Consider the following 22,962-nt stretch of genomic DNA (forward strand, 5'->3'; position numbering starts at 1 on the left):
AGATGTGGTACACATATACAGTGGAATATTGGTCAGCCATAAAAGGATTGAAATAGTACCATTTGCAGAGACATGGATAACCTAGAGACTGTCATACAGAGTGAAGTAAGTCAGAATGAGAAAAGCAAATATCGTATAATATCACTTATATGTGGAATCTAGAAAAATGGTACAGATGAACTTGTTTGCAAAGCAGAAATAGAGACACAGATGTAGAGAACAAACTTACGGATACCAAGGGGGGAAGGAGGGGTGGGACAAATTGGGATATTGGGATTGACATAAATACACTACTAGGTGTAAAATAGATAACTAATGAGAACCTATTCTATAGCACAGGGAACTCTACTCATTGCTGTGTGGGGACCTAAATGGTAAGGAAATCTAAAAAGAGGGGATATATGTATACTTATAACTGATTTACTTTGCTCTACAGCAGAAACTAACACAACATTTTGAAGCACTTATACTCCAATAGAAACTTTTTTATTTCTAAGTTGCAGAACAGAGAATAACATTTGTCTTGTTGGAGGTTTATAGGAACATTGTGACCTGACCTACGTGGACAGCTGCAAGAATAAAGGATTCTGGCACCAAGAATTTTGCAACAACCAAGCACACACCCTCCCCTTTTAGTATAAAAGAAGCCTGAATTCTAACTCAGGTAAGATGGTTCTTTGGAACACTAGTCCATCATCTTCTCAGTCTTCTGGTTTTCTGAATAAAGTCCCTATTCCTTTCCCCCCACCCCCAAAAAATAAACCTAATGTCATACTTCAAGGAACTAGAAAAAAAGAACATACTAGACCCAATATTAGCAGAAAACAGAAAATAAGCAGAGAAGAAATAAATGAATTAGAGACAAGAAAGACAATAGAAAAAAAAAATCAAAGAAACTATGAGATATCTTTTTGTAAAAGTACAAAAAAATTCAGAAAACTTTGGCTAGATTTAACAAGAAGAAATAAAAGAGAGAGGACTCAAATAAATAAAATCAGAAGTGAAAACAGAGATATTACAATGATACCACAGAAATACAAAAATCGTAACAGACTACTGTGAATAATTACATACTAACAATCTGTATTACCTAGAAGAAATATGTGAATTTCTAAAAACATACAACTGACCAGAACTGAATCATGGAGAAATAGAAAATCTGAAAAGACTAATGAGTCAGAGAATGAAGCAGTAATCAAAAAACCTTGCAACAAAGAATAGCCTAGGACCAGATGTCTTCACTGGTAAATTTTACCAAATGTTTAAAGCTAATCTTCCTCAAACTCTTCCAAAAAAATTAAAGAGGGAACTTCCAAACACATTTTATAAGGCCAGCATTACTGTCATCCCATATCCTACACAAGGAAACTACAAGAAAAGAAAATTATAGGCCAATTACCCTGGTGAACATAGATGCAAAGTTCCACGATGCATTCTAGCAAAACTGAATTCAATAGTACATGAAAAGGATCATACACCAGGATCAAGTGATGTTTATCCTTGGGATTCAAGGACATTTCAACTTTTCCTCTAAGATCAGAAACAAGAAAAGGATGCCCACTCTTATCACTCTTGACATAGTATTGGAATTCCTAGCCAGAACAATTTGGCAAGAAAAAGAAATGAAAGACATTAAAATCAGAAAGGAAGATATTAAATAGTCTCTACAGATGGCACGATGCTATGAAAAAAGAAAAAAAATCCTAAAGAATCCACCAGAAAGCTCTAAGAACTAATAAATTCAGTAAAGTTGAATAAAAGCCTGCATACAAAATCATTTAAATGTCTTTACATCAACTACAATCTGAAAAGGAATCCCATTTACAATAGAATCAAAAACAATAAAATACTTAGGAATAAATGTAACCAAAGATGAAAAAGACCTGTACACTGAAAATATGAGACATTGATGAAAAAACTGGAGAAGACATGAATAAATTGAAAGATATCCCGTGTTCATGAAATAGAAAAATTAACATTGTTAAAATGCCTATACTCCCTAAAGAGAGCTATAGGTTCACTGCAATCCCTATCAAAATTTCAATGGCATTTTTCCCTGAAACAGATAAAACAATCCTAAAATTTGTAGGGAAACACAAAAAATCCCAAGTAGCCAAAGCAATTTCAAGCAAGCAGAACAAAGCTGGAGGCATCGCGCTCCCTGATTTCAAACTATTTTACAATGTTATAGTAATCAAAGAGTATGGTGTTGGCATAAAAACAGATGCAAAGATCAATGGAACATAATAGAGAGCCCATAAATAAACCCACATGTATATGGTCAATTAATTTATGACAAAGAAGCCAAGAATATACAATGGACAAAGGACAGTCTCATCAATAGACGGTGTTAGGAAAACTGGATATTCACACACCAAAGAATGAAATTAGACCCTTTTCTTACACCTTACATAAAAAGTAACTCAAAATGGATTAAACACTTAAATGTAAGACCTGAAACTGTAAAACTTCTAGAAGAAAACATAGGGAAGAGTCTCCTTGAAACTGGTCTTGGCAATGTTTTCTGTGGATATGATATCAAAGGCAAAAGCAACAAATGCAAAAATCAAGTGGGACAATATCAAATTTTAAAACTTGCACAGCAAAGGAAGCAATCAACAAAACGAATAGGTAAACTATGGAATGGGAAAAAATATTTGCAAACTACATATCTGGGGTTAATATCCAAAATATATAAGGAACCCATACAACTAAACAGCATAAAAACAAATATCATTTGTGCCAGCAGATGAACCTGGAGGACATTTTGCTAAGTGAAATAAGCCAGACACAGAAAGACAAATACTGTATGATCTCACTTATATGTGGAATATTAAAAAGTTGAACTCATAGAACCAGAGTGTATAACGATAGTTCCCAGGGGCTTAAGGATGGAGGAAATGGGGAGATGTTGGCCGAAGGGTGCAAACATTCAGTTATAAGCTGAATAAGTTCTGGGGATCTAATGCACAGCATGGTGATTATAGTCAACAAAGCTGGAGTATACACACTTCAAAGTTACTTAGAGACTAGATCTTAAATGTTCTCACAACAAAATGAAATAATAATTATGTGACATGAGAGAGGTGTTAGCTAATGCTATGGTGGTAATCATATTGCAATATATAAATGTATCAGATCAACACATTTTACACCTTAAACTTGGTGATTATAGGTAATAATACTGTATTGTATACTTGAAATCTGCTAAGAGAGTAGATCTTATGTTTTCGTCACACACACACGCACACACACACACACACACACACACACACACCATACAACTATGTGGGGAGGTAGATGTGTTAATTAACTCGATTGTGATAATCATTTCACAGTGTATATTAAATCATCACATTTTATACCTTAAAATGTTTAAAATACTAATTAAGCCCATGTTTCTTTCCAGATAACTCCTCACTTGCCATTTCTTCACTTGCCTATAGGACAAATCTAATAATATAGATTATATACTATTTAGGATTAGATGGATAAATCTTACTTAAGAATTACATAATGAACTATTTGTCATACTCACAGCGACAAAAACAGCTCTGCCTCCTGTATTCCACATGGCACAAAATGATGTCTCTCTGACCACTTACTCACGCTCAAAATCTAGGAGTTAAAGTTGACTCCTCTCCTTCAACCCCATTCCCTGAACTACCAAATCCTATGTTACCCTTTGTAAATACCTTTTAGGTAGAAATGGTTATTTCCATCCTCACTATCAGAGTGTAGAAGAGTCATCTGTTGCTCTCTAACTGGCTTCCCTGCCTCCAGGTTTGTCCCTTCTTCTCTCACTATTCTCAGCTCAGCAGCGAGATAATTTTCTTGAAAATAAATTTTAATGTTGGTATGTCATTTCTTATATGTCTTCCCCTTGCCCTCATGATAAAGTCTAAAATTCCATTCAAATCTTGTTAATTCTTCTTTAGCTCTGATTTCCCTTGTTGCCTACCATTCCCCAGTCTTAATCCATGCTCCAGATGAATTAAGGTGTTTTCATATCCCTGAATCCTAACTCAGACTTTATGATTGGAACATTTCTCCCCACTTCACCTAATCTGAATACATTCTAACCTTCAGTCAAATTCCAGTTGAAATAACATTCCTTTAGGTACTCATATCAATATGCTTACTGTGCACACTCACTGTATTTCCCTCTTAATCACACTGACCACACTTCACTTAAATGATATGTTTAGTTGTTTGTAATCCCTACTAGATTATAACTTTAGTGAAGATAGAACCTTTTTGATTTACTGATATATTTTAAATATTTGGCACAAATAAATATTCAATAAATCTTTTTGAGTACATGAGTAAATGAAAAGTAGGTGACACAACTTTGTGCTAGGATAGATGTTCTTGAATAAGAGTAGATACGTGTGCACATGGAGGTGCAGAAAAATTTTATATCTTTAGGTAGATTCATCACAAAACACCATATATAGATTATTACTTGCTCTCAGAACCTCAAATAAAATATAGGAAAATTGTAAAAAATGAAGCAATAATGTAAAATTATATGATGTGACTATACAATACTGGTGTTTCTAAACACATTATATTCCGGTAGGCTAAATATATTCTCAAGTAGAAAAAGAGTCAAAAAGAAAACCAAATCCACCAACCTGCTCTTGTGAACATTAATTTTTTATGGTAGAGAAGAATATTTCACTTGCTCTGTTTTTTCCAGTTAAAACTGAAAAATACTTTGTTGATCTGGTAGATCAGATTTTAAGAATAAAAACGATTGTTTTAAGATCAAATGTATTCTGCATCTTACACGGATCCTTGTTAGGTCTTCTAATTCACTAAGGTATTTTTATTTACTTTGAAGATTCAGCAAATTTGAAGAGTGTGCTGTGACAACAGTTTGACTAGATTTAATGATTATGCATCTTCACATATTACATACAAAATTAGAATTTATAACCATTTTGGAGTTACAAAATATGGTAGAAGACTCCTCTAACAATCTGAAGATAGGAAAAGGGATACAAATCCTTTTTCTGCTTAATTAAAAAATTTTTTAAGTTCTGCTATACATCCATGCACACACATATGCATATACAAATACATATATAGTACAACTTGTTTTTCATGAGGTTATATTTACATATAGTGGCCAAAATCAAACAGGATAGAGAAGTATAATGACAGATAACAAGTATTCAGTCATAAAAGTTTTATTAGTCAGAGTTTAGTCATCAAACCAGAGCCACTAACAGTGTTATGGGAACAAGTTGTTTACCCTAGAAATGAGTACTTACACAAATGTGGCAAAGTTAGGAAAAGAAAAGTTTCAAAGTAGCCAGTCAGAGATACTTTCTATACTGTTTGATCCTGGCTGTTATATAAAAATATAACCTCCTGAGAAAATCACTAACTGTAATAACCTGAAGCAGTGATGTGAGTGGGTATTTATGATTCTATAGAAAAAGCTTAGAAGCTGTGACTATCTGGTAGCCCCGTGTGTCTGCAAAGAAGAGTTTCATAGTGAGGTCCAAGAAAGCTGCTAACTCTGAGGAAGCTGCAGTCAAATATTAGACAGTTGTCTTGTGTTACTATTGAATGGTGGGTGGAGCCACAGATTGGGAAGACAAGATAGGAGTTCAAGCCCTTTGGGCACATCTGCATTTGTGTATCACCCAGTTTGCCCATCATGACAATCTAAGAGTAATGGCTTCCTCTTCACTTTTACCATCTAAACCCCACATATGTTCCTGTTTTGGCCAATTCCAACCCAGAACCACATAGGCAAGAGGACTTGAGAAAACAAAGTCCCTAGACCTGAGTTATTATAAGCAATTCAGAACAAAAAGAAAAGCCCCACTACACCATTCCCCACCCACCCCCCCAAAAAAGCTGAATGGAAAAAGGGAGAAGAAACAGCTCTCATTCTTTATGGAACAAAATTTAATTTTTGCATACAAACATTAACCTCATCAATATTGTCATAAAATTTCCTTAGGTTGATTTCAAATGCCAGTACTTTTTACATAAACTACAGATAATTAATTCATTGACCATTCTATTTGTTTCATTTAATTACTATTTAATTCATTCAAAAAATGTTTAGTAAGCATTTGTATAGCAAACATGTATGGGGGTACAAGTGTAAATACAAGGGCAAAGTTTCTTCACACATGCAAATTACATTCCAGTGGCAAGAGAAAAATAATAAAGAAATAGAAATGTAAGTTAATTATAGTGATGTAAAAAGAATAAAACAGGGTAAAGAGTTTGAATATGGGAGGGACTAATATATCAGTTTTACAGAGTGATGAACGAAAAGCTCTCAGATATGACATCCCATCAGAGACACATAGCAAAGGATCAAGTGAGCTCTGCAGATACCTGGGAAAGTGAGCACTTCCGGCCAAGAGCTAAAACGTCAGAGGCAGGAATGTGTTTATTGTTTTGAAGAAATGAAAAGAATGTTAGCATGGTAGACTGCAACTAGGAAGAGGGAAATTGAAATGTGATAAAGATGGAATAAGAATGTGATAAAGAAGTCCTGGAGGCAGATTTGGAGTCCATGGTATGAAGTACCTAATGTTTGAAACAGGTACCTGATATTGTCAAGATTTTTATTTTAAAAGGATTACTCTAGTTACTGTACAGAAAATGGAAAGACTGGGCTTGCCAAGCATAGCAGGAAGGTTAGTTAGGAACCACTTATTTCTAAAAAGGCTGTAAAAGTCTATTTTGTTTTAGCACAGGGCTCCTTAGTTATTTGGGTTGAATGGATCTAAACATTTCTCATAAAGACCTGGAATCAAGCACTGCAGACTCAAAATTATTTTTTAAAGACTCAAATCCAGATTTGTAAATAGATATCAAATAATCTGTAAAATAAGACTTCAAGGCTCAATACGCCTATTGGATATTTTCTTTATTTTAATTAGGCAGTGCATACTGCTTTATTTTTTCTCTCCAAAGAGAAAAAGTGCACAAAGACAAAATTAGCTTAAAGTACAGTGTATGCCACTTTTTATTTTTAAGAAAAAATATGTATTCATAATTTTAAGTAATGGAAGCTAAAAGTGTTGTATCTGCTATAGTTTGTCTCCTCTATATGAAACACCAGAATTAGCAATTCCACAAAGCATTGCCTTCCACAAGCATCTCTTGTAAAATTTATCTTGGAGCTAAATATAAAGATTGAAAATAATAAAATAGAACCTACTTAAGGTTGTTACATCTTCGTTACTCACCAATAGTAGTTTAATAAATATTTCTTATATTTTAATTAGGACTTTCACTAGGTGACTGGTTTCTGGGCCACATGAAACAATTTTCACTTTTCCACTGACGTCAATTATCCAAGCTAAAACCCATCTTCTACTCTGTGGTATTTCAAATATGGTATAAATGATGAAAATGCAAGCTGTTGAAGTTACTGTCAATTCGACTGTCTTTATACTAGGCTGAGTTGCATAGATTCATCATCAGTTCTAGACTACAGCATTATTTTAATGTAATTTCTGCAGTTTTATCATTTACTGATATGTTTAATTGCACAGAAGGTGGCCAGTAGTATAAATTAAACAGCGGTGTTTTTTGGTTGAGATCACCATGTTAATAAAATTATGAGCTTCTAAAATATCTTGTCAGATTATAGAAATTTAAACTGTTTTTCAGTTTACATGATCATTTGAAAATTTATTACTATGAACTTTAAAAAGTATGCGTGACAAGGCTCTACTTAAGCTTAAAAGAAAGTAAGCAATGCCTATTCACAAAGTGTTCCTGATGGGCCTCATTGAAAGCAACTGGTTTAGAAAGCAGAGGTAGCAGTTCACTAATCACCTATCTCATTAAAGTTGAAACAGTAGCATAGCAATCCATTAAGCTCCAAATCCTATTATCATCTATCTGAAAACTAAAATTGTGGATATGAAATATAAATAAAGTAAAAATTGGCAGGTAGAGATAATATATCTAAATTATTGTTGCATACCCTAAATTGCTTATTTTGTCAAGGTATAAAATGTACTGCACAGAAAAAATTATCCATAAAAGTATATTGAACCAATTGTTATGCTTTCCTTTGCACAAACCAATCCCCAAAGCTCTAATTAAATTCCTAAATATATACAATCCCAACAGCTCTCACAAACACATACAACACAAACAAAATAGGTATCAATGTAAAGTACTAAGTATACACCGTTTACCATTTGAAAAAAAATATCTAAATCAAAGTCAACTCCTGAAATAAATGACCACTAAAAAAACTGACTAAGATCAATAATTTTAAATGCCCTCAAATGAAGTTCATACTTCTGAAATAGATTAAGGATAATTCTCTCTCTCTCCCCCCCCTTCTCTTTCACACATGCACACACACTTGATGCCAGTTGTGAAATAGCTGTACTTTAGTTTTCTGTTTCTAAATATATATATGTTTTTCCTGTGTGCCTAAAAGAACCACCTTAAATAAAACGAATAAATTAAACAAAGTCAAAAGAGAAATGATCACATGGAAAAAACATGTGATACAACACATATCACAGCAAAGGCTTAATTTTCTTACTATATAAAGACTCCTACAATTAGTAAGAAGAACACCAAAATCCCAAGAGAAAAATAGGCAGAGGAGAACAGATGAATACCAGAAAAGGAAAAAAACAAAACAAGTCTTAAATATATGAAAAGCACTAGGAATAGGAAGCCCTCATTTTTCCACTCCCATCCCCACTGCCCCAAGCCCCTCCTTAGTAGATAGTGTGTTAAGTTCTTCTCCCAGTTTTCCTGTGTTGGTATAGTATTCTCCCCTCCAGTATGAGGCTTTAATAGAATCTGTTTTTATCAAGCAAATATACACCACTTAACCAGTCAATTCATTCTGCCCAGTAGTTTCAAGCTCTACCTTGGATTCCAAACACCTTTCTCATAGCACATACCATTTCTCAGAGGGTGCTCTATGGTAACTTTGCAGGCCTTAATAACTTAATACTAAAGTGTCAGATCTACACGGTTGGAGAGTAACACTTTTTTCACCCTCCTGGAAATGCGCTACTCTGGATCTTGCTGGATCCTAACATACTCCTCCACTTAGATCGCAAGTAGAGAGAATAGACTTACAGAATCAGAAACCTAGGAAAGGAACTCTCGAAATAAGTCAGTCTTCCCCTTTTGCCCTCCTTCTTTTCTTGAAACAAGCTACCCAGAGAGCACCATATTCAGGTCTTCTCCTTAGGAGAGGGGCTCTGTGGGAGGGAGTCCTGAGCAGTCCCATGGCTGGAGAACAATGAATTTCAGCCTGGACTTCAGCATAGGAAACCAAACCCCCTGCAGTTAGACTCATTCAGACCCCCATATCAGCATTTCCCACTGGTATTTTCTAGAGCCCTTGGTCTTGTTGGGTCTTGCGTGGTTCTGGGAAAATTTGACTGTACTCCCTCGAAGAACCAAATACACACAAGTTCCTCTCAAAAGCAGGCAGATATTGTTTTAAAATCAAAAGTATATATAAAATAACCAACATATAGCACAGGGAACTATACTCAATATTTTGTAATAATCTATAAGGGATGAAAATCTGAAGAAGAATGTATGCGTGTGTGTATATGGGTGTGTGTAACTGAATCATTGTGCTGTACACCTGAAACACGATATTGCAAATCAACTATACTTCAGTAAAAAAAGCATATGTCTCATCACAATCTACAATCTACAATATTGTTGTGATTGCTCTTTAGTACTAAATTCTCACCCTTGCTTGTTTTTATATGAAAATTTCTACAAGAATTGTTCAACCTGTGCAATTTTAATACTATCTCATAGCCAATACATTTCTGACAGATATAAAAACTTTCATGTACTTTTACTGTCTTCGATTTTTTAGAGCAATTTTTTTTGTTGGTCAAAACAGACTATTAGTGTTAACCAAGTTAAATCAAATTTAAATGAATTCAGACAGCTTAACACAGGAATACATTCATATGCAAAGCACACAATAGTCAAATCAGATAGAGAAGTTGATATAAGAAGTTTTAGAGAAAGGAAATCCCATCAAGTGCAACTTAACCTAATTGAGACTGATTTTAAATCACTTTCATTTCAAAGGTAGATTTAATCTTTCAAGAATAGCTTTTTTTCAACATGAAAATGAGAGCCCTTTGAATCTTTTTTTTCCCTCTCTTTTCATCTTGTTATTATAATCCACTAGGTGGGTGAATTTTATCTGGCAAGATTTCATTATCTTCTGCTTTGATTAGGAATCATTACAATTTGTAGTATTTTCTTTACTTCCTTTCAAAGAACTTCAATCTCTGTTGGTTTAATAAACATGCTAATATATGTTATAGAATAAAACTCTAAGTAAGGAGATTAGAGCAGGTTCTAGTGTGGAGAAGTTATGTTATTTTACTTTTTGTCACCATATATTAGAAATTTCTAAAGGGAAAGGGCACTAGAATTTTTGAATAATTCTTACAGAGTCAATAGCAGACATTTTTATTACATTTAACAATATATAACAACTTTTATTGAATGGTTAATGTGTGATGAATGCTAACTACCCCACTGAGGACATGTCAAAATGTCTTCCTAAGGCTAACACCAAAAAACTAAACAATTAAAACAAAGGACTAACTATTTTGATAGCTAGTAGTATGGGGCAGTTTGAAGGGGATTTGAAATATATATTTGAAGAATTAGTAAATGAAGTTTGAGAAATTGATGTCTAAGGCAGTTTCTTAAGATGAATATGGTTTATCCAGTTAAGATGATATGGTTTATCCAGTGTATTGGGACCAAAGAAATATGAATAATTATATCATAGCTCTGTCTATAACATTAATAATCCATTTTTATTAACCATCTTTGTTCAGTTCCTGTGACTTTCTTATGCACAAATTCTACCCATTTTTCATTTTCTCTTGCCTATTCCATATTGATTTGCTGATGATGTTTATATACACATCTGCGAAAGGCTATGCATATCTTGGTTAAAAGTGAGAATTTGGACTTCTAAACCACTACCTGTGTCTGAATCTCAGCTCTGTCATGTGTAATCACTATGACCTTGGTAAGTTCTTTAAAATCTCAATGATTCAGTTTTCTCATCCATAAAATAGGATAAATAATGGTATCAATCATGCAGGGGAGATGCGTTGATAAAAATAACATATGCAGAATTCATAGAAACAAATTTGTACATAGTACAAAGAGTACACAGTAAACTCTTTGTGTTTGCTATTATTTTATTAGATGTTGGATACTAAGTTTAGCAGCAATCTGCCACAAAGAGCTGTCTAAAAGCTATCAAGCACCTTTTCTACATTTCAATAGCTCCCTAAATTGTGAATCTTACTTTCCCAAATTGAAACCCTACATTTCCAATCACCTTTTCTGCTAGCTAGCAGATATGTGACTTAGGTTCTGCCAACTTGATGCACCTGTGTGAGTCCTGATTCATATGTAAGTTACGTCAGAAAAACAGCCAGGTATAAGGCACCCAACTTACTGGAGCACATAGAAGCAAGGAAGTGAGTTCATGAGGTTGGCAATAATGGAGACCCTTTGTTCCTCCAGAGATATGCCTAAAGGCATTCAGAATGGTCCAGTGTTTGATGTACTATTGTAAGTTACCTGACAATATAGCCTCTAACAAACCTAGGCTGTCCTGAACCTCTGGTAATAGAATTGTTTACCTTTCCAACAGGAAGTTTGGGAAAGCACCAACCGCATGTGGGCTGTGCACAGGCTGACTTTAAGGGCTTCATGTTGTGAGAACTGAAATTCTTATGAGGTAGTTTAAAATAAACAAAAAAAACATGTCAGTGAGGCCTACTTTGGATGCATATGTGCAAAATAAGTCCATGACAGGATCAAGTGTGTTTTCCTTAGTGAGGAACAGAAACATTGTCAAAGTGATGAAGGTATGAGCACAGAATCATAAACCTAAATTAAAAAATAAAGCTTTTTTGAGTAACAAAACAGTTTAAAAACTAATAAAGTAAGATAAATTATTATGACAGTCCTTTTCTAATTGTGATGGAAGTACTGGGGGTATCAGAGCTTTAGTTGCTCAACCACAGAGTTCTGTGTTGTGGTCTGAGAATTGTTCCTTGAAGCTTATTAATATTTCTTGATAAATCTTCCTGTTTAAACTTGTGAGAGTGGAATCTACTGACATAGTGTAGGGAGGATGACCAATACAGTAATTTACATTGGAGGAAGTTACAGGCATCCCGCACTCCGAAAAAACAAACAAAAAAAAAAAATGGGAATTTGAAATGGGTCATCTCATTTGAGTGAGTTTGAAGTCAGTGAGTAGAGAATTGATTAGCATTAGGAAAAGGATGTGAGTATTCCATGGCACATAGTGGCAAAACATTGACTTAACTCATCATTGTGGTCCCTTGGAATGAAGTGTGTATTAAAGTAACATTTTGAGGATTCAGTGTTTACTATTTACACCACTTTAGTGGGTATCAAAAATACCAAGGCTCTTTTGTGCATAGACTGCTTAGAGAGTTTAAAAAATAATTTAACAGCTCAAAGTTTTAAATTATTATTCAACCATTACTAGATAAGCAATAGATTCTCATAACATGCTTAAAATGTTTTTTTGTCATTTAGCAACAGGGCTGTTTAGCAACACAGAATCTGCTGTCGTCATCACTGTGTTTCAGGATAGGCAGAATCCACAGCTGCTTTAGGCCTCTTTCCATATGCATTCATTCATTCAACAGATATCTCTAGCCAACCACATAAAAGGAACTAATACAGATGATGCATTATAGAAACTAAAGAAATGGGTAAGTTCTCTGCCTTCAAGGATCAGAAAATAGATAAGAGGATAGGTATTAATAAGAAAAATGAAGCTGGCTAGGGAAACTAGAAGGATGGGGTAAAGTTTTACTGAAAATTATCAGGGAATGCCCTATGATAGTCTGGATACTCCACCAAGCAGACACCAAGATAAGATTAGATGAATAGAAACTACATGATTTCACCAACAGAAGAGTGACTTAATATTTAAAAGGTGTCACCCTAGCTACTCTATCATTCTACTGGTTCAGTGAGACCAGTTTTCATACATTTTTGTTTTCAAGATTTCTATCAACTACTGTATATCCTGTGAATTTGTCTTTCAATCAATGTTAAAAAATGAATGAATGAATGACTATAGTTCCAAACCATACTCATTTTTCTAAATTAAAATATAGAGAAAATAAAAGTGCTGTGGATCTCATTTCTGTAACATGTTAAAACTATAAAATATTATGTATTGTTTGCAAAAGGTTAAATATGTTATATGCAGAAAAATGATACAAGCTAACTTCCCGATGGTGGTTACTTCTGGGTAGAGAAGGAAAGAGAGGATTCTCACTTCAGATTAATTTGTAATTTTTTTTTTTTTTTTACAAAAAAAATTGGAGGAAAATATAACAAAATGTCAGCAATTTTAAATCCAGGATGATGCTGAACAGTTAGCTTTTGCTATATAACATACCACTCCAAAACTTTTTTTTTGCTCAAAACACACCATTTATTTAAGCTCTTGATTTTATGGATGAGTTTAACTGATGGGTTCCACTGCTAAGTCTCTCCTGGGCTCACTTGTGTTTGTAGTCAACTGCCAGACCTTCATGGGTCTGGTCGCTATAGGGAGGCCCTTATCTAGGGCAGCTTTGTCTGCCAGGAGGCTACACCAGGCTTGTTCAAAAAGTGGAAGGAGGGGGTTCCCTGGTGGTGCAGTGGTTGAGAGTCCGCCTGCCGATGCAGGGGACACAGGTTTGTGCCCCGGTCCGGGAGGATCCCACATGCCACGGAGCGGCTGGGCCCGTGAGCCATGGCCGCTGAGCCTGCGCGTCCGGAGCCTGTGCTCCGCAACGGGAGAGGCCACAACAGTGAGAGGCCCGCGTACCGCCAAAAAAAAAAAAAAGTGGAAGGACGGATTCAAAAACCACAAGAGGTAAAATCCAGTGTGCAAGCATCTTTCAAGGTTCTACTTGCATCATACTTGCTAAAGAGCCTTTGGCACATGGCTAATCCAGATTCAAGAGGTGAACGTGGGTAAATAGATTCCATCTATTGATGGAAGGAGCTCAAACTATTGTCATCATTTCTGCAAAAACACCACAATTCTCCTGATCACAACTGTTCACATTCCTCCTGCCTGAAATATGTTCATTTCTACCCCAGGATCCTCCAGAATCTCACTGAATTGCACATCAAGCTTGAAGTAAAGGATCTCACGGTCTCTATTAATGGGAATACAGATGATGTCCCTCTGGTGGTTTCTCTTAATTCATGGCCCTATGAACTAAAAAGGCAAGTTATCTGCTATCTGTCCCACACACACACATGCACATGATACAATGATGAAAGAGGGGCAACATAACTGCAGTTGACACCCATTCACAGGGAGGATGTATGAGAGGTACATAGCAGTCACTGGTCCATAGCTATTATAAATTACTCCTGGGTAAACATTGCCAGGTTCTCTTACCCTGGGGACAGGACCTAGTCATTTCCCTGGAATTGGCTCCCAGTTCACAACTGAATCTCTACTATTACCATAAGAATATCTATTTTCCTGTTCTTCTCCATACCTGGCTCTTAACTCCTCATACCAGGTTCTTGGCTTCATCCTTTGAGAAATTCTACCTTTTCTCTGTGAAAAGCTGAGAAGATTACTCAACCTGTTTTCTGTCCAGAGAAAATAAAAGGCCCAGAGGCTTTTATGCAATTTTCTTGGTCCCTTTGTTTCAAGATGGGATCCTTTTAACTGACATAACTGCCTTTAAAAATCTTTATAGGCTATCTGTGTATCAGATAATTGACCATTGCGCTTCATAAAAGCCACATCACTAATTGTTTTCCAGACAGACTTTTCTCTATTTTGAACACATACAACTACTTAAATCTTTAGAGGTCTTAACAAAGGGTCTAAAGCCAACACCCTAGATTTGATCTGATGCCATGACCCTGCTTTGATCATCGTGACCCTGATGCAAAGTTTCATTGGCAATTCTTTGGTTTTCATCTTCCAGTTTTTTATTTATTTTAAGAATCTGCCCTTAGCTGAAGACAAACAGTTTCATTTTCCAGTTTATCACTTTCTGGCCCATTTACATTCCCTCTAAATTCTTCTGGCAAACTGAATCATTCTTACTTTAGCTCATCTCTCTCTTCCTGGAGCCTATTTATTTTAGGCAGATAAAAGAAAACAATAGACATGTTCAACATTCTGCTTGGAAATCATGTTGCCAATGACAAGTTCATTAGTTCATTTCTGTCTCCAAGTTATTGTCGCTGACAGTTTTGACCTTTTTTTCCATCCTGCCATTTACTTGACAAATTTCAGCATCCACAAAGTTTGCTTAATATTTTTCCAGGCTTTGTTAATAGCACCTTTTTCTCCCCCAATTGTGGAAATTTATTGACTAACATGATCACACATTATATGTGGGAATTAAGACAATTACAGCATGTATACTTTACCTCAGGTGTTGACATATCCACTGATATCATCATCATCGAAATTCATATGACAGTATAAGTTATTCAGGAAATACTTTATATATTTTATCTCATTTAATATTCACAGAAACATTATAAAGTGATTTTTTAATGGATGTATTTTATGGTTGAGAAACAAGGAGGTTTAGAAAGTTTTAAGTAACAAACCCAAGTTCACTCCCAAAATTCCCAAGTTGTGCACAAGGTAATCTTCAGTATCTACTAAATAGCCCGTGGACAAATTCAAAGCAAAATATAAAGTAGGAGAATTTGGTTTTTCTTTTATGAATTTCCTCAGTGCCCCTTGATGATCTCAATTCCTTTGTGTGACCAAGAAACCAATTCAATGGTAAATAAAAGATATAGTTTCTAAAAGTACTAAACAATCATGATTTACAATTGCTTTTTATCAGAAGAGTTTAGAAAAGAATGTCAGTTGGTAGGATGTGTACTACAGTAGTTTTGTCCTTGTCAGGAGGTAACTGGAAGTGACAAATTGTCCCTTCTCTCTTACCCACATGGAATACCAGTGACAGAAAGTGTCCGCAATGCAACACACTGCTTTTGAAACCTTGTATACTACAGTCCCAAAGTTAACAGATGGGATCCTTATCAAGTCTGAAAGGAACAGAGGAGGGAGCCCAGGAGAGTGAAAAGGCTAACAGCATCTTTAATATTTTCCATTGTTCCTTCATTCAGTACCACAAGTTTTCTGTTCCTGTTATGGGAACACTCTGTTTCTAATTTATGTATCAGTTATCTAGTGCTATGTAACAAACTACAGTCATCGCTCAATATTTTGGGTGGGGGGATGGGGGCGGGGCGGGATTTGTTTCCAGGAACACCCTGGATACCGAAATCTGAAGATGCTGAAGTCCTTATATAAATGGCATAGTACAGTTGGCCCTCCACATTCATGAATACAGAGGGCTGATTGCACTTCACACTTGATGGATTAAAACAATGGCTCTTTACCTCAGCTAGGCAGTTCTTCTGGTTCACCTGGTCTTACACTTGAACCTACAGTAGCTACCAGGACAGCAGGGGTTAGGGTCATGGTTGGAGGGCTGGAGACTTCTTGTGTCTTTGCTCAGAAGAATCACTTATTCTCTCTCAGGCTATCCAGGGGTGTTTTACACAGTGCTGGAAGACTTCCAAGAGTCACAAAAGAATAAACACCAATTTACAAGCATTTTTCAAGTATCTGCCTATGATATGCTCATTAACGTCTGGTTGGCCAAATAAAGCTGTGTGGCCAATACAGAGTCAAGGGCAGAAAATCTACCTCTTCTTGGGAAGGCAAGTCTTTGCAGCCAATTTTGTAGTCTAGCACAGGTTATATTATTTTCTGTATGTCAAAATATATAATTGTAAATTTTTAAAAAGCATTTAAATAAATTTTAAAAGAGTAAGCATTGTGAAAATTAAGGTTTTTCTAATATCAATGCATATGTATTAATGTCATTCCTCATTGAAGTAATCATTGTTTATTTTATAAAGGTTATTAGTTTGTATTTTAATTTCTACATTTATTAATTTAATTTTCATTCATTCATTTACTATTTATAGAGCTAATTTCACAAGCAGATGAATAAAGAATTAGCCCAGGGATTTGTAAAACTCAAAGTAATTGTTGCTATGCTTCTAATGGCCTAAGGAAATACAACAGGACAGGTTTTTTTCCCTAACATAGTCCCACTTTCCCCTTCAACATACACACTGGATGCCACTGAGTTCAAAGTTTTCCTCCTACAGGTAACTTCAAAAAAAAAAAAAACAAGAAAATTAAAATCTTATTTTTCTCTCAAAAAAAAAAACACCTCATTTAACAATAAATGCTGGAGAGAGCATGGAGAACAGGAAACCCTCTACACTGTTGGTGGGAATGTAAATTGATACAGCCACTATGGAGAACAGTATGGAAGTTTCTCAAAAAACTAAAAATAGAGTCACCATATGATCCAGCAGTCCCACTCCTGGGCATGTATCCAGACAAAACTATAATTCAAAAAGATACATGAACCTGTATGTTCATAGTAGCACTATTTACAATAGCCAAGACATGGAAACAACCTAAATGTCTATCGACAGATGAATGGATAAAGAAGATGTGGGGTGTGTGTGTGTGTGTGTGTGTGTGTGTGTGTGTGTGTGTGTGTATACACACACACATACATATACATACAGTAGAATATTAGTCATAAAAAAGAATCAGATAATGCCATTTGCAGCAACATGGATGGACATAGAGATTATTATACTAAATGAAGTAAGTCAGAAAAAGAAAGACAAATACTATATGACATCAGTTTTATGTGGAATCTAAAGTATGACACAAATGAACATACCTACGAAACAGAAACAGACTCACAGACATAGAAAACAGACTTGTGGTTGCCGGGGTGGGGGGACATGGGGGAGGGAAGGATTGGAGTTTGGGATTAGCAGATGCATACTATCATATATAGGATGGATAAACAACAAGGTCCTACTGTATAGCAAGGGGAACTATATTCAATATCCTGTGATAAACCATAATGGAAAAGAATATGAAAAAAATATATATGTATAACTGAATCACTTTGCTGTACACCAGAAGTTAACACAACATTGTAAATCAACTATACTTCAGTAAAATAAAATAAAAAAAACTTGTTTGAAACGAAAGTAAATATTTTTAGTAATATGAATGCCATAGTTGCTTGTCTTTGGTAATGTTTTCAGAAAAACCAAATTTACCAAAATACAGCATGGAGTTACTTTACACAATGTCAAAAATATATGACCATATGTTTTCAATATTGATGTTTTTTAAAAAAATATTGTAGGTAAATTTTTGTTTATTATATAAGTAATATTACAAAGTATCAGTTATATTTTGTCAGTATTATAGAAACACAAGATGTAATCTTGCAGTGTAAATACCATGGATTCTTTACATTGTTAAGAGATATCACTAAAACTGATGAACTCCAACTCTTCTCAGTCTTTTCATCACTTGGCTAAAGATCCTCATTCTGTTCCTTTAATTCCTGCTTCCTAGTACTCTGAAACTGAAATTCCAACTGTATGTAAAATACATAATTAAAACAGCTGTTTAAGAAAACAGCCAGACCAAAAAATAATTCTTTCCTCTATTAGTACCCAACGTCCTTTGGGAAACTTATCTTTTGCCTTTGGATAAAATCAAGTGGGCCTATTAGGTTCCCCATCTTTTCCTAACTAGAGAACAGGCATATGGTCAAACTAGGCCAATCATAACACTGTGATAAAGCAAAATTTTCTGTTTCAAAAAAAGGCAAATGACAACATTTTAATTAATAATAAGTACAATTAAAAAAACACATTTATCTGTAAAAGCAAGCTTTCCAAAATCTAAAATCTACATCCAAGCATCGCTTTAGGCATTACTATTAACTGGTCCTCTCTACACACTTCATTTTTACTCTGATAATCTCAGAATTGCCATTGATAACAGGATATCCATGAAATAAGAAAATTATGATTGGTACTTTGTGTTCTCCATCAACAATAAATGAACTGGAAAGAATACATTCAAAGAGGCATAAAACATTTTGCTTTAAACACAAAGCAAATCAATACTAATCTGATCCAGTCAAGAAGTAAAAGCACATGTTATATATCATTCAACCCTTTTTTCAAATGTACACTTGTCATATACAAGGTTTTTGATGTTGTCATAGAATTTGATGGTTATGTTCAGTTAGAGGAAGGAAGAATAACACACTGGACAAGTTCATTCCCAAACTTGCCATTTTTAAAAACTGAATACATTTTAAAGAAAATGGAATTTAATAAAAAAGTTTGCTTGAATATCCATCATGCACACTGTCAGTAATAGTCCTCCGTTCCAGCATTGTATTTATTCATTCGTTGAGAAAATATTGATTAAACAACTACTATAGGCTACCATGATTATAGGTGCCAAGTTTAGAGCAGTGAACAGACAGAAAATTCCATGTTTACACAGGGTGTATATTTTGATGCTCTTTGGTCCTGATCACTTCAGTGACAGGGACCCCCATCCTTGAGTTCCTCTCTCCTTCTGCTAATAATAACCATGTTAGTTTTCTCTGGTTCTTATTCTTGAATTTTAAAAATTCTTAGAACAGGTCAATAAGTTTTAATCACAAAGTCTTGGATTCCAAATTTTGTTCCTTGATGCTGGTAAAACTTTTTTAAACTTATTTTTAGTTGAATTTTATATTGCATTCCAATAAATTGTTTTCGTAAACATTTCTAGACTTCATCAATGTAAGGTCCGTTGGCCCGGGTGAAAGCAGGCCCGGGGGGTAAGAGAAAACATCGACCAGTATGAGGTAGGAGAGGCATCGGGACATAATGACCTCACCTATTCTGGGAATCAACAAGAGACTCTAACTTCCTGCCCAGAAAACAATGGGGCTGACGGGAAGGGAAAATGGGCTTACGCCCCACAACAGACCAACCAACACCTGGCCCTGTTGTATCCTCACCAAATAAGGAATTACCCTGTATAGCAAACCACCCCCTCCCCTTGCAAGCCGCCTTCTGCTTTTACCCCAATAAAAATCCCCCTCATCCAGTACTGGACGCGACTTCTCTGGCCCCTTTCTCTCGGACCAGTGAACCTAGCCCGGGAGCGCTCCCTAATAAAGCTCACTTGAAGCTTTCCTCTGTTTCTCGGTGCCGTTTGTTAAGATCCGACCTTACAATCAATAGATGATATATATCCTACTCAGAATACAAATTGGAAGTTGGGAAGGCAGGTGAATTCTGGAAGTAGATATTTGAGATCCTTAAGGAAGAGGATGCAGGCTGCAAAGCAAAGCAAGAATAAAACCCTGTTGAACACTGAGTGTCAGAGAGTGAAAGGATAAATCACCAAGAGGAATTAAAAAGGATTAGAAGATTGATTGGAATCCAGGTTCTGGGAGGCCAAGGGAAGACAGTTTCAAAAAGTAGGGAAAGTATGTAATGTTGGATGTCATAGAAATTGATATCTGTGATCATATGTTAATCCAGTTTGCTTAGATCATTCTTTGTTCTTAATTGATCAGTTTATTCTTTTTTTCAGTAAAACATTTCTAAGAAAGTGATTGACTAAAAGTATGAACACCTTGAGCTGGAAGTAAGAAGTTTGTGGTTCCAGTTCTTACTCACTTGGTAAAGGTGCTGAACATCTATGAATCTGTTTCCTGATTTTCAAAATAATATACATGATACCTATTCTACTGAAACATTTTTGTGAAGATCAAATCGGTATACATATGAAAATACTTTGTAAAATATCATATGACTTAAGGAAGATATTTATGCTTTAGAAAAATAAGTTTTTTTTTAACTGCAGACCTTTCTACTATCTCATCTGCTAAATTTAAATTATTTCTTTCATTTATTTAATCAGATTGAATGCAGTACTCACACATGAGAACAGATCTGATGTAATCTTTAAGATACTCCTCGGGAAATTATAATCAAGCAAAAGGTAATTTTTGCCTATAGAAGTATGATTGAAATTTACCCAAGAACGTTATCCTGAAATAACCTCTGGGAGTCAAGAAGGTGAGACAATATTAACAAAGGAGTTAATTTAGCAAAGTCGGTGATAAGCATGTCAATCAAAAACTTGAGAAATATTTGCAATAATCTGCTTTTGAATAGTCGTTTACTGTATTTTTTAAGTCTTCCTATTTCACATAGAAAATGAACTTGAATCACAACAATTTTGCTTAAATGGATATGAAAGAATTTTCAAACAGTCATTACAACTCCAACTTTTTTTCAGCTAAAAAAAGTAGAATTTCTCTGTTTTTCTAGATTATATCATTGAAAATAATCTAAAGGATTAATTGCCCTTATTGAACCACCATTTAGGAAAGCATCACCAATTGTTTGAGGGATCTCATTGCCGAAAAGCTTCATACAACCTTTCTTCCACTGTAAGTAACACCTATAACCTAAGACTCTAGACTGCTCTGTGTCGAAAGGATTTTCAGAGCATATATATAGTTGAATATATCTGTGTTATGCACACATGTGGTATTTTTAACACATGTATATGTGTATAGAATCTTATTATTTTCCAAACCCTTTTCTCATTCTGGCCTTAGGCTGTGAGTTGCTGTTTTCTCAAACCAAACTTATTTCCTCCAGGTCTTTATTCTGCTCAACCCATCACCTCCCTCACTTCTCTGATAAAATGTCACCTACTACAACTTTTCTTTCTTGACAACCTTATCTAAATAGAAGCCAGGACTTGAAGAACAGGGTAACCTAGTTTTTCAGGATGATTTTTCACATAAAGACAACTGAGTTTTCTCTTTTACAGGATAAAAAATCTCCTGGTTTTGTATTCTCATCATTCCTGTAACTGTCCTCTAAATGTTTTCCATTTTATCATAATACTTTTTATTTGCCTGTCTAAAACTCAAAAAACAAAATGAATACATTACCTCTTTCATTCTAGAGGCTACACTTCTATTAAAGTACTTATTAGCATGTTTGGCCATTACTTTTTACTGTTATCACACACTCAACTTACTGGAAATTTAAATACCTAAATTGTATGTGATTCTATTGAGGCATTGTGACCTCTTAGATTTTGCAGTTATTTCTGGAACTCTGGTTTCAGACTCTACATGGATACATATTAAATGTGCTATATTTGGCTCATAATTTCCAAATTATTGATACAGTTATTTTCGCTGATGTACTTATTTGTTGATCTCCTCTCAGAAATTTATTCTAAAATTTCCCAAGTTAATAATAAAGATTTCATTAACTTGTTTGAACTGTTTTCATCCTAAAGGCATGGTTAAACACCTGTGGGAACAATCAGTTCCCAGAGCACAATGACACTGTGGAAGTCTACAGAGCTACAAAAGCATGATCCATAATTCAACTAAACAAAATAAGGGTACAGCCTTTGCCAAGGAAACTTTGAAATTGCTTTAATCATTCTAACCAAACTTTGTTTTCTAGCTAGCATGGCTCAGTTTTATTTGCCTGAAGATAAAAGGCTAAAATTGTTCTGGACATTCTTCTCACTTATATTCAGGCTAAACCTTGTCACTGAGGTCCTCATACATTCTCATAACTCCAAGAACAAATTATGTGGCAATAAAGTTCAAAGGGAAGACTCCAGCCCTAACTGATACTCATTCTTCAGAAATATTCCTAAATGTTGATTCTCATAATAGAGAATATTTATATTATCAGATAATCCTCTAACTTTGAGAAACTACCTTCTTCAACATTAACATATGTATCTAGTAGAAAATAACCTTCGTTGAGGCAGGAGATAGATGGGCCCCAGGCTGAGCAACTGGAGTTGCTCCCTGTGGACAGATACTCCAAGATAGCAAGAGCGAGAGAAGAGCTGAGCCCTGCCCAGATAAGAGACAAAAGACCACGTAATCTTAATTCTCAAAGTCAAGCAGACCTTCCCAACTATGCACGCGCAGAAAG

General features: G+C 35.0%; 1 pseudogene; it reads left to right on the forward strand.

The window, feature by feature from the left end:
* The first annotated feature begins 11,576 nt into the window (after positions 1 to 11,576).
* Positions 11,577 to 22,384, forward strand: LOC101270009 (60S ribosomal protein L34-like; annotated as a pseudogene).
* The last annotated feature ends 578 nt before the right edge of the window (positions 22,385 to 22,962 follow it).

Source organism: Orcinus orca, chromosome 4 (genome assembly GCF_937001465.1).
Source record: "Orcinus orca chromosome 4, mOrcOrc1.1, whole genome shotgun sequence".
Lineage (NCBI taxonomy): Eukaryota > Metazoa > Chordata > Mammalia > Artiodactyla > Delphinidae > Orcinus > Orcinus orca.